Consider the following 11346-nt stretch of genomic DNA (forward strand, 5'->3'; position numbering starts at 1 on the left):
TAAGTCTTTTTTCGTGTTGGAACTCGCGAGGTCTAATTAAGTTGTTACAGTTCAACAGGCGTGCTTCTGCACACAAATTCTTAATCAAGAAGATGACGATTTTCTTAGTCCTGTGATTTTCAGCAATGAATCCACATTTCATCTAAGTGGAAAAGTGAACACACAGATGGGGGTCACGTTTAAATCTTCGCCGATACACCCGTTGAACTGTAACAACTGAATTAGACCTCGCGAGTTTCAACACACAAAAAGACTTATGCTCGGGAGTCGCCATCTCTATGAATGGCTCTGCCAAGCGGCAGAGTTAGGAAACAAATTTTGCGCATGCGTAGAATCGAAACTTGGTGAGTTACTCTTTCATTTCATATATGGTTCATATTTGTAATGTGGATAGCATAGAAAAAATACAAGTTTAAAACTCCGATATTCATTTGTGTACACCCGGTATATTGTGAATAAAATGTTCATTCCAATGAGATGTTGATTTTGGAAATTATCAACCAGGTTTGCTAGGATTGATTGATATGGTTTATTTTACTTTGCTTTTCTGCCACTTTTGGCTAATCGTGAAGATGGGGGTGATTGATGATATGATGAAGTGCCACACAAAAAGATCACCCGTGCATATGCCAATATTCGAACCCGGGACTCGTGGTGTTTTAGCATGATGAGCTAGCCACTCTGCTACGGAGGTTAGCTGGTTTCTTAGGAGTTTGCAACCTGCCATTGGCATGGTACAATTGCTGCAAGTGGTAATGCCTAACCACCTGTACACGGTTTTTACACTGGTCCAGTCTTCTCCCTTCCTCGATAGTTTAGGACCATGTGTCACAGTAAGATAGCCCACATCTTTGTCTCAACTCATGCCACTAGTTAGTGAGGCCCAGAATTTGTTTCTATCTTATATCCCTGTCTCTTATCAGTAAGATGTTTCACTAATTATACAAGTTGGAAAATTATTAGTGCTTTAAAATTACTCGCTTCCCCAAGAGGTTCATTTCTCATAATGAAAAAAATTCGGTACCAGTTTCATAGATCAAAGACACATAAAAATCGGATATTTTGTGTTTTGCATGGTTCGTATTTACCAATTGCGTATTGCGGAACATAGTTCAAGGTGGCATTATGCTTTTTACAAGAAAACAAACACTTTTTCTACTAAAATATCGCATTTTTCTAAGTGCTACTGAACACACGTAACGGTGCGAATTCGCTTACTTTGCGAATGATATCACTACTTTTGTTTTCAAATATCAGTGTTTTCCAACCTTCTTCACCGAGAAATACCTACTATCGTGTTCGTCACGTGTGCAAATTGTACATTATGCACGGGTAGCTGACGGATAGCCCCACGAACCATCCTGATAAGGTTAGGTTAGGCAAGCATAGTTAAAAAAAAAAGGGGGGTTGGAAACACTGACATGATTTCCCAGTCAAATAGATACCACGATGAAAGAAAATACCTCGACTAACGTTGGAAACCTTAGAGAAATTCATTTCCGTAAGTAGTTTCTTCTGTAAAAATTAAGAAATGTGTCTCCGATGTATGAAACTGTTACCAAAAATTCATTGTACATCCTGATAAGTATCAATACTATAGGTTTCTTCCATTTTTTAATTTTGTTTAAAAAAAAAGATGTAATGGACAAAACACTTTGTAGTCATGTTTGAACTCTAATGAGTTAATCAAGATGACAACATTATCACAATTTATATTTGGTTATGTTTCTGTAGTGCAAAGTAAAAATGACAACCACCATGGTGGAATGATTATCACAACGCCAGGAGTCCCAGGTTCAAATCCCAGCCTGGGCATTGATCAATTTCATCATGTCATCACTCATCTTTATCTTTGCGTTTAGCCAAAGTGGCAGAATAGCTAATTAAAATAAACCAAATCATTCATTCTGGCAAACCAAAAGCCAAGACAATCTGTACATACTACAATTATGTGGCAGAACTACAAACGCCCCTCTCTCTCTCTCCAATAAAATAAAGGAATGTTGAGTTACTACAAATTATACGAAGTTGTAATCCCACCCAAAAATGCTTACAGTACAAGGCTTCATCATAAGAGAGATTTTATGTGTCGCATGTATTAGTAACACTCGAGCAGTGAACCTGATTCAATACTCAGTATTTTTAAGCAATAACACATTAATGGAAAAAAAAAAACATCCAAGTGCAATTGCAGTTGTTATTGATATAAAAATGAAATTTCCATTTCATCCAAAAAAAAAAATCTCCACTAATTCACAATCTCGCCCATTTGTGTAGGTGATGATCAGCATCATAATCTAGGTCACTTTCACACCTCCCTTGTAACCATTTATTAGAGGCTGAGTTCCCTCCAGAGTCCGTTGATAAAACTTGAATAGTTGAAATATCGTAGCTATGATTATTATTATTATTATTGTAACAGTATTGTATGTAATGTATTAACATGTCCTATATTACCAAGTCCTTGGATGCAAATAAACTAAACTAATGTAATAAAGATTCTTATTTATTTATTTATTTACATTTTAATAGGGATTACCGCTAAGCAGTTTTTCTCATATCTATAATAAAGATTCATCAATTGTTTTCCAATTTTCTTCTTCTTATAACCTTGACTCTTCTCTTCATAGCACCAGATGACTGAATATTCAACAAAACTATTTTTTTGTTACACATTTTTATTAGTTAGTGTACTGAAATGCATTCTGTTTTGTTATTAACTTTTACTTCGTCGTTCAAGAAAAAGCTTTAAATAATTACAGGAAAATTTTAGTCATGAAGTTTATGTTGTGTGACCTCTCACATAAAACTCTCATTTTTGGAATTTTGAAAACTATGGAACGAGGATTGTAGATTATGAAAACAAGCTGATTCCTTTATTTTACACTCAATTCATTAGATTTAAGGCAGCTTTTGTAGTTGGTTTTCAGTTTTGAACTTTATTTCTGGCATTAACAATAAAAATTGCAAGTTTTCTGCTTAGTAACTTGAAAAATAATTTTTCAATTTTCAGGGAGGGGGTCAACGGACCTGTCCCCCCCCCCTCCCGGCACCCATTTTTCCTCCCGCGAAATTTACATTCTAAAATGACACTGGCAGGAGCCATCAATTAATTTCACGAAATTGTGAATTTTTTTTTAGTAAAATACAGTTATAACCACTCCAAAATATTGTTCGCGTGTTGCACGACGACTTTTGAAACACACTGTACGTCAGAACAGGTAGTTGATAGTCTGTGTTGATACAACGCGAGAGAGAAGTGACAACGTTATCCAAACTAAGTCCTGTCCCGTTGTAAGGTTAATGTAACGTAATACCAGTACTGGATACATTGATGTTCATACCTGAATTTGCGTTTGTATTTACTAGAAACAAAGTCTGAAGTATTGCATAATTAATATTGTTGCAGCGTTTAGAAGAGACAAGCTAGTAAATTTCGCCGGATATGACGTATTGGATAAAAATAAACACATTCCTGGAAATTTCGTGGTTACTCAACTTGTTCTAATTTATGATTCATATCGTAGAACTAAAGTGTTGCAACACGCGAAACGTGCATATCGGGATGTAAACGGAAAATTCAGGTAACTTTCGAAATATGTATTTGTTAGATAACGTTTACAAAGTTACATTTTTTTTGTAAACTACGTTAGAAACTGCTCACAGTGTGTGTGAAAAAATTTAAAAAGAGTACTTCAACTTTGGTTAAAAGAAACTGTCTTCTACAAACTAGAAGAATTTGAAATCCATCCCAAAAATGATAAATTTTCTAGAATGTATTGTAATGTTTATTTCCTGTTTTATGTATTATTATTATTATTATGTATATTGCCACTGCCAGATTTATATTATTTCATCACTAATATTATAATTGTCCTATGGGTACATACTCTTACTTTATATACGCATATACTCTCTTATTATCTATATCATATTGTAGTTCCATGTAATATCTCTATATATTTACCTAATTATATATTTACATATATACAACAGCAAATAATATGTAACCAATAACTGGCTAAACACAAATTGCATTGTAGAATGTCTAACGATGAATAAATGTATTGTATTATTAATTGTAGACAAAGATAAAACCCGTATTTCGATATCATGAACTACACTAGAGTAGTTTTCACGTTCAGAAGACACAACGGCGCTTATGGAGAAACCGCACAGTGTTGCCAATACAGCGCTAGCTCATGTCGCCGGGAAATGATGACCTTCCTTCACAATGAAGGTGTTACATATTTTGTATATATAATGATAACTATATGTAATTATTAATATTAATATTATATTGTGAACGTTACAGTTACACTTTTTACTATGATCCATTGCGATCACTACACACGCGAGTGTAATGCACGAATATGACACTTCAGAAATCACTCAAAAAAGTAAAAATCACTGAGAGCTCACACAACTAAAAACACTTTTTCGGGAGGGGAAAAAGTCTAAACAGACCAAAGTAGATCTCTCACTCAAGTAAGGGGAACCTGACACATGGGTTAGATTAAGTTGCAACCCAAACAAACGAATGAGTTATGGCCCACGTGAACTGATAAGACGTGAATGACTCAAGCAAGGCATGTCATATTTCTATCTTGAAGCCCCATATTTTGTCATGTGTTGGAAAGCCTTTCAAAGGTTAATATGGTGTCTATGAATTTGTGTACGTTGGAAACTGAAAGGTGATCTTCATTTCAATATTAATGTCGACAGTAATGTAAACGAAAACAACGTGTATTTGCAACAGCACTAATGTTGCTCACAACAGCAGCATTGGAAATAATTGTCAATTATTAAATTTAAGTAATTTCAATTCTATTATAACAAACTGCATGAAGTTCATATTTTTACTGAATGGAAATAAAATAACAACTCGAAAACTTGGTGGTGATAGCCGGAATGCTGCGGTGAGTCGGCTCAAGATGGCCAGACGACGTCTCCTTACTTCGCGCACGGTTCGGGTTAAAAAGAAACTCCAAATGCATGGAAGTAATATTTCTGGGAACCTTTGAGTGGTTATAAAAAATAATTTCATTATTTTCTCCACAACTTTGTCGCTGGAAGTTTTTACTTGGAATTACAGAACAAAAAATGGCCAGCGACGACATTTTGTACTGCACGAATATAAAAAATCTCCACATACTTTATTTGAATATTTTTTAATGCGAATATGCTTTAAAGTATTGATAAATTCTGAGTACCACCATCACCTATGACAATTAGAAAACAGTGTCAATTTTTTTAATAATGAATGCTTCAATTTTACGGCATGTTTCAACGTTAGGAATGAAAACAATGTAAAAATTTTGTTTTCACGAAAAATTTGCGTTTTTAATTTATCTAAAATTATGTAAGCAAGTTACCAGTTTTTTGTGTTCACCATCGTATTCTCTACAAAATTTCCTGCAAAGCTGCAGGTACCGATTTTACTTAAGCTAAATTTGTAAATCCAGAAATTTCACAACAGTGTGCTCGTATTTCCCATAAGAAAAGCATTGCCCATAAGAGCCCATTGTGTCTTCTGAACGTGAAAACGACTCTAGATACATTGTGAGCAGGAAATTCCATTTCATACAGAGTTTATCAATTCAAGGACAACAGACTTTCGTTAATTGTATTGAAGTGCTAGGAAGGAAATATGCTGCCTAGTAAAAATGAGCAACAACATCAAAACTCGATTTAAAGTTTTACAGTACGGTATCCCCTGTGCCTCCAAGTTAGTTTCTCTATCATCCAACTATTGAAGTGGAAGCGCTTTCCAAATGTGTGCGCGTGTTTACAGTCTGGTCCGGTGGACATGCTGCCTGCTGCCTGCCCCTACAAACTTTTTTGCAAAATTATATATTATTATTATTTTCGTAAACATTATGATTTTGAAGACGATATTAACCCTTCAGGACTCTGGTTTCAGAAAGTTATGTAAGTGAATATTATCACCAAAGAACTATTGTCTATACAATACATTTATTTAGGTACACACTACATTACAACTAGCACAGTATATAAGAAGAAACTTGTCTTCACATGTTACAGAGTATTAAAAAATAATGATCCATACCATACTCAAAGCTTTTAAATGACAAAGGCCATTTTGTCTTCCTTCATGTATCAAGTAATAACAGTACATAATGAATGGAATTATCAAAAATAGTGACGAATACATGGTAACAGTATGGTATAGTGAAAACACATTTCACTCATTTATTTCCTAATTATTTACATTTGTACTTACCTCTTATGCACAGCGGAACATTTTAGAATGTGGGATTATGCTTGTTTGACTGAAAAAAGCATAATTTTTCACATTACAAGTATATATTGTGCGTTGCTAATTTGCTTTCGCTACACACAATATGGCGGGCAAATCTTGACTCACGTTGTCTATCGTCAGCTGATATGCAGTGTTTCCAAACTTATGAACCAAAAAATGCCACACAAACTATTCACAGAAGGGTTTTAAGCGAAAATTGATCCACAAATCAGTCACGGAAGGTTAGGTTAGGTTCAGTTAGGTTAGGCAAACAGAAAATTAAATTGGGGAGAAAAAAACCGGTTACACGTCATCTTGTAAAACTACCGCGTGGTTGCTATACTAACACTTATTAAACGAAAAATGCTGCACAAACTATTCACAGAAGGTTTTTAAGTGAAAATAGATCCACAAACCATTCACGGAAGGTTAGGTTAGGCAAACAGAAAATTAAATTGGAAAAAAAAACGCTCACACGTCATCTTGCAAAACTACCACGTGGTTGCTACACTAACAGGGGGTTACATATTTGAATGCATGGAACATTTGATTCATGTAGTCTACGGTAATGGTGACAAGAGCTATCGTGCATCGGAGATACATTAATGTCGATAAATACATGATTTACCAGCCGAATAAGTTGAACGAAGGGAGGAAACACTGCCACAAGCTTCCAAAAGTCTACAGAAACTCAGTTCCGTAAGTAGTTTCTTCTGTAAATTTGAAGAAATATGTTTTCACTATACTATACTGTTACCGAATACATATCATAGAAACAATAAATATTAAGTTAAGAAATGTACATAGTAACTTTGAATAGATAGTGGTATCATTAATCGGACTCACTTTCACCTGCACAGTTTCTAAAACATGGCATGAGATACTCCTAATATATAATCCCCTTGCATTTTTTTAAATTCAATTTTGGACTTTATGTCCCTAGATTGTGGACACAGACTACGACTTTCCTTGTTTAGCTAGTTTTGGTAAAGTTTGAGACCTATTCGATGGCTCTCGGCAGACAATTATTTTTCCTTTCAGGCCCCCGAAGTAGTTGTTTGATCCTTGCTTTTCCTCCATGAATGACTTGACAAGTTCTAAGTCAGGATATTGCAGGAATGTTCACTTTATATCATGTTGTCTGGAATTGTTTTCATAAATTATCTGAGTTAATTCCACATATATAATCATTGGGGTAAAAATCATCTTCAGTGGACAAGGCCTACTACGTATTTCTTGAGGCATATTTTAAGTACACAACATCCGCTTTTACTTTTGTGAAGTTGATAGTGCTTTCTGTTTTTTTGTAATCACCTTGTGCTGGTATCAATTTCTGCATCTTGGTGCATTGTGGAAAACAAAATCCACCTCGTACTTTTTCAGTTTCATATGACATATAGTGAAAAACAGGTTTTATTCGATACTAATCTTTAATATACGGAATATTAAGCACAGTGGTGGTGCAAAATAGAATACTTATAACTCAGAAACTATAACAATTTTCTATAACTTACCACTAAAATATTCCTGTAGTTACGGGAGGACTTGGGGTGTGTGGGATGTGACACACCCCAGGTGAAGATCGATGCTAACAGCCAACTGGCTGATGGTTACCGCCAGGAGCCCTTCCTCATAACTCAATTTGAAGATACAGTGATCGACAAAAGAAAGGCATACACACTTTATCGGCAACAACCAAAAATAATACCTTTAGGGTGTATCACACCCCACCTGAGTCCTGAAGGATTAAGAGTTTTGGAGAGCGTGTTTTTGTGGAGCCACAATGATTAAAATGTACTTAAATATTACATTTTTACTCCACTTGTGTTGCATTTGTAATACAATTTTTATGATATTTCACTGATTGTCCATTGATTCATAAGCAAAAATCATTCAAACGTAACTGAAAAGTATGAGTAAACGGAAAAATAGTGATTAGATTATTATTTTTAAAGAATACCATTAAACCTATTATTATTGGGAAACATTTGACATCAAGCATGTTATTTTATAAATGTTAAACAGTGGCTGAAGATTAGTACTATCAGACCAGTAAGTTCGGACATCTAGTGGTACATGGAAAATTAAATTCAGATACGATATACTACATGAATGCTACTTTACAGTTGCTACCTGAAGTTATAATTCATTCTATCATAACTTGAAATGCCAAGCAAGGTGTAAGTTTTTCTTATATTTTATGCTTATTTCTTCTTTGTTTCAGTTTAACGAGATTAGTTGTGCAAGAAGCCCTTGAATCAAAATATGCACACTTCAATAAAGGTTAGTATTATTGGAAAAAAGGCTTTGAAAAATAAATTTTAACTTAAGATAAATTTTATGGTCCTATAATGGCACAGCTTCTCTTTTATTATTTTTTGTAACAATTGGTATGTTATCATAATTTTTAGTGACAAATTGTAGACTATAATCTTTAGAATGAAGAAAAATTAAAGATGGGGTAGGGAGAAAGCCAGATTTTTAATTGTAGTGTGCTTTGTTTTTTAAACAAAAAGCTGCCTGTTTTGCAAAGAAATAAAGTTGTAGTAATTTTATATTTGTTTTGTGATCAACCAATTTCAGTTGTACCATATGTTATGGGCCTAAATATTACTAATACTGTATTTTACAACTAGGTAAATAGTCTTAAGCCTGGTCCACACATAATGTTTTATTGTCAGTTTTGCATCATCATACCAGATGGATCAGACAAACCATTACGTGTGGACGGCAAGTTTGATGTCTTGTATGAACTGAATAAGGTTTGACTTTGCATAATTTTGCACCGGGTTTTGTTATTGTTGGATGAGTAGTGTCTTAGAGACAAAGTTTAACAACCTTGTAATACTACTGTCATAGTAAATAAATATTAGAATATTCAAACATTTACCTGTAATGAGGCCTATTATTAGTTATAGTGAAAAATTATTTTGCATGGGGGGGTGATCTGCAAGCTCACCAAAAACAGTAGTAAACACAAAACTTGTGTTTGAAGTGCTGTAGCTAAAAATGTCCTCTTATTTAATGTTTTTCATCTCGTAGCCCTATTTGGTAACCAATTTTTACTTTTTGAATATGCCTTCAGTTTTTTTTGTTTTTTTTTTTTGTGAGAAAAAAGTTGATTTTTTGGAGTTTTCCAAATGACTGCTCTCTGAAATTCTATAAATAGAAAAACTTTTGGTCCGATCCTAATGAAATTTAAATACATTGCAGGTAAAAGGGTCTTAAATGCAATTTTTAATTTTCAGATTTTTTTAATCAGCCAGTTGTATCAGTTTCGTGAAACTTTTTTAAAAGTCATTATCATTGTCAATTCATATTGTGGAACCGATTTTATACAGCTTTTTATTCAATAGAGTAAAGATGCTTGTTGAACTGTGGAAACTGCATGCTATTACCAGTGCAGTGTTGCCATATTCAACAAATATCTTTACTCCGATAAATAAAAAATACGTATAAAATCGGTTGTGCAATGTGAATTGACAATGATAATGGGTTTTAAAAACAGGTGCAAAGAGTTTCAAAACAGGACCAATACCTTATTTATAGGATTACAATATTTTGGAGAAGTAGACTACTATTTGTAGTAGTAGTTAAAAGGAGAAACTATGAGTATTGCAGGAAAAGTAGTTTGTTCCTCTCTGAATGCATGTATTATTTTTCATTATTGTCAGTAAATTAAATAAATCAAAAAGTGTGTACCATAAAAAGTAAAATTTGTGCATTGCTGTACTTACGTGGTCATTCTGCAAAAATCTGAACTTGTTTCATTTCAGGGACACAGCAACAGAAGCACAATCGCTTGTGATGCCCTGGAAATGGATAGAACGAGGCTGCTGTATTAAGATGTGGAGACAAAGAAGGCAACCATCCCCACAGCCGCTTGTCCCCAGGCTAAATCTTTCCCCCATTTCCCCCACGCATAACAACGAGCCTTCAGTGAAGGAACCCGTAGAACTGAACTTCAGTACATGGCCGGAAGAAAACTTGAGAAACACAGCTCACAAGCTCTTAAAGGAGCGTAGTGTAGAAAGTCATGAAATGCTTGAAAGGATCGTGGAAAGTGTTAACGATACGTGTCCTTTTGAACTTAAAGTATTTGATTTTTGTATTATTTGCTCAGAGTATGACTATCCAGAAGCATCCGTGCTGAAGAAGTCTTTGATGGAGAGGTACAATTTAACTGGTTGCCTTGTGGAAGAATTTGTTGCGTTAGGAGCAGACCTGTTCGATGTGTATGAAAAAATATCAAAGGGCTGCACGAAAGTGATTTTCTACATTACGCAAAATTTTACTGAAGATGGATTTTGTGCCCATCTTTCAAGGAACACTTTTCTGTCGCCTGGTGAAAAATACAAATTGAAGATCGTGCCAATTGTAGAACAAGAGGGAACTCCAGTTCCAGAACCATTATTACTTGTATTCAAGTTGTCCTTAGATAAGCCACTTCAGTTCAACACAAGATTTTCTGCTATTTTCAGTGAAGATGTGAGAGAGGAGACGTTAGAACGGAAAAATAACTTCGGTCAAGAAAAAGATAAAGAAAGGCTGCAATTGGTGCAGAGGTTAGCAGAAGAATGTGCATTGGAAGTGGCATCTAGAATGACATAATTTTGTTTTTAGACAGATGTGCCTTGTCTAGGGAAGGTGCTATTCCATTTCCTATAAAATACTGGCTGTAAATTAAGGTTTCTATCTGAATATTTTTATATTTGTTACTTTTTTGCTTCTAAAACGGAGAAATTAAATAAAATGTTGCTATATAATTTTACATACACTGTTGTTTAATCGTAGAGTAGTGAAACCAAAATAATAGTAGTAACTAAAAAAATAACGTAGCAATAATATGTATGTGCTTTATACATGAATCTGATTTGTCGTTCTTTTTTATTTATTTATTTATTCAAAGTTTCAGATACAGCACTTTTAAGGCCATTTTACACTGAAAACTCTTAACAAATAACAAGAACAAGTCAAGATGGTTTAAGGTAAAAACAAGAAAAGTTAAATATAAACATAAGGCATAAACAAGGAAACAAACAAAAAAAACACACTTTGGGTGTTTAATTTTGACAAAAAACTTC

The 11346-nt window shown here is 34.2% G+C and overlaps 1 protein-coding gene across 2 annotated transcripts in view; it reads left to right on the forward strand.

Moving 5' to 3' along the window:
- Nucleotides 1-11033, forward strand: part of LOC146002854 (uncharacterized) — a 30163-nt gene extending 19130 nt beyond the window's left edge. Inside the window, exons 1-3 of one of the 2 annotated variants that reach the window (XR_014443764.1) lie at nt 3266-3584; nt 8487-8545; nt 10039-11033. The gene's annotated coding sequence lies outside the window, so the exon portion shown is untranslated. Of the gene's footprint in view, nt 1-3265; nt 3585-8486; nt 8546-10038 lie in introns of those variants that run through there. The other variant, XR_014443763.1, reaches the window with a different exon arrangement.
- Nucleotides 11034-11346: the final 313 nt, after the last annotated feature.

Source organism: Lepisma saccharinum, chromosome 19 (genome assembly GCF_977018435.1).
Source record: "Lepisma saccharinum chromosome 19, izLepSacc3.1, whole genome shotgun sequence".
Lineage (NCBI taxonomy): Eukaryota > Metazoa > Arthropoda > Insecta > Zygentoma > Lepismatidae > Lepisma > Lepisma saccharinum.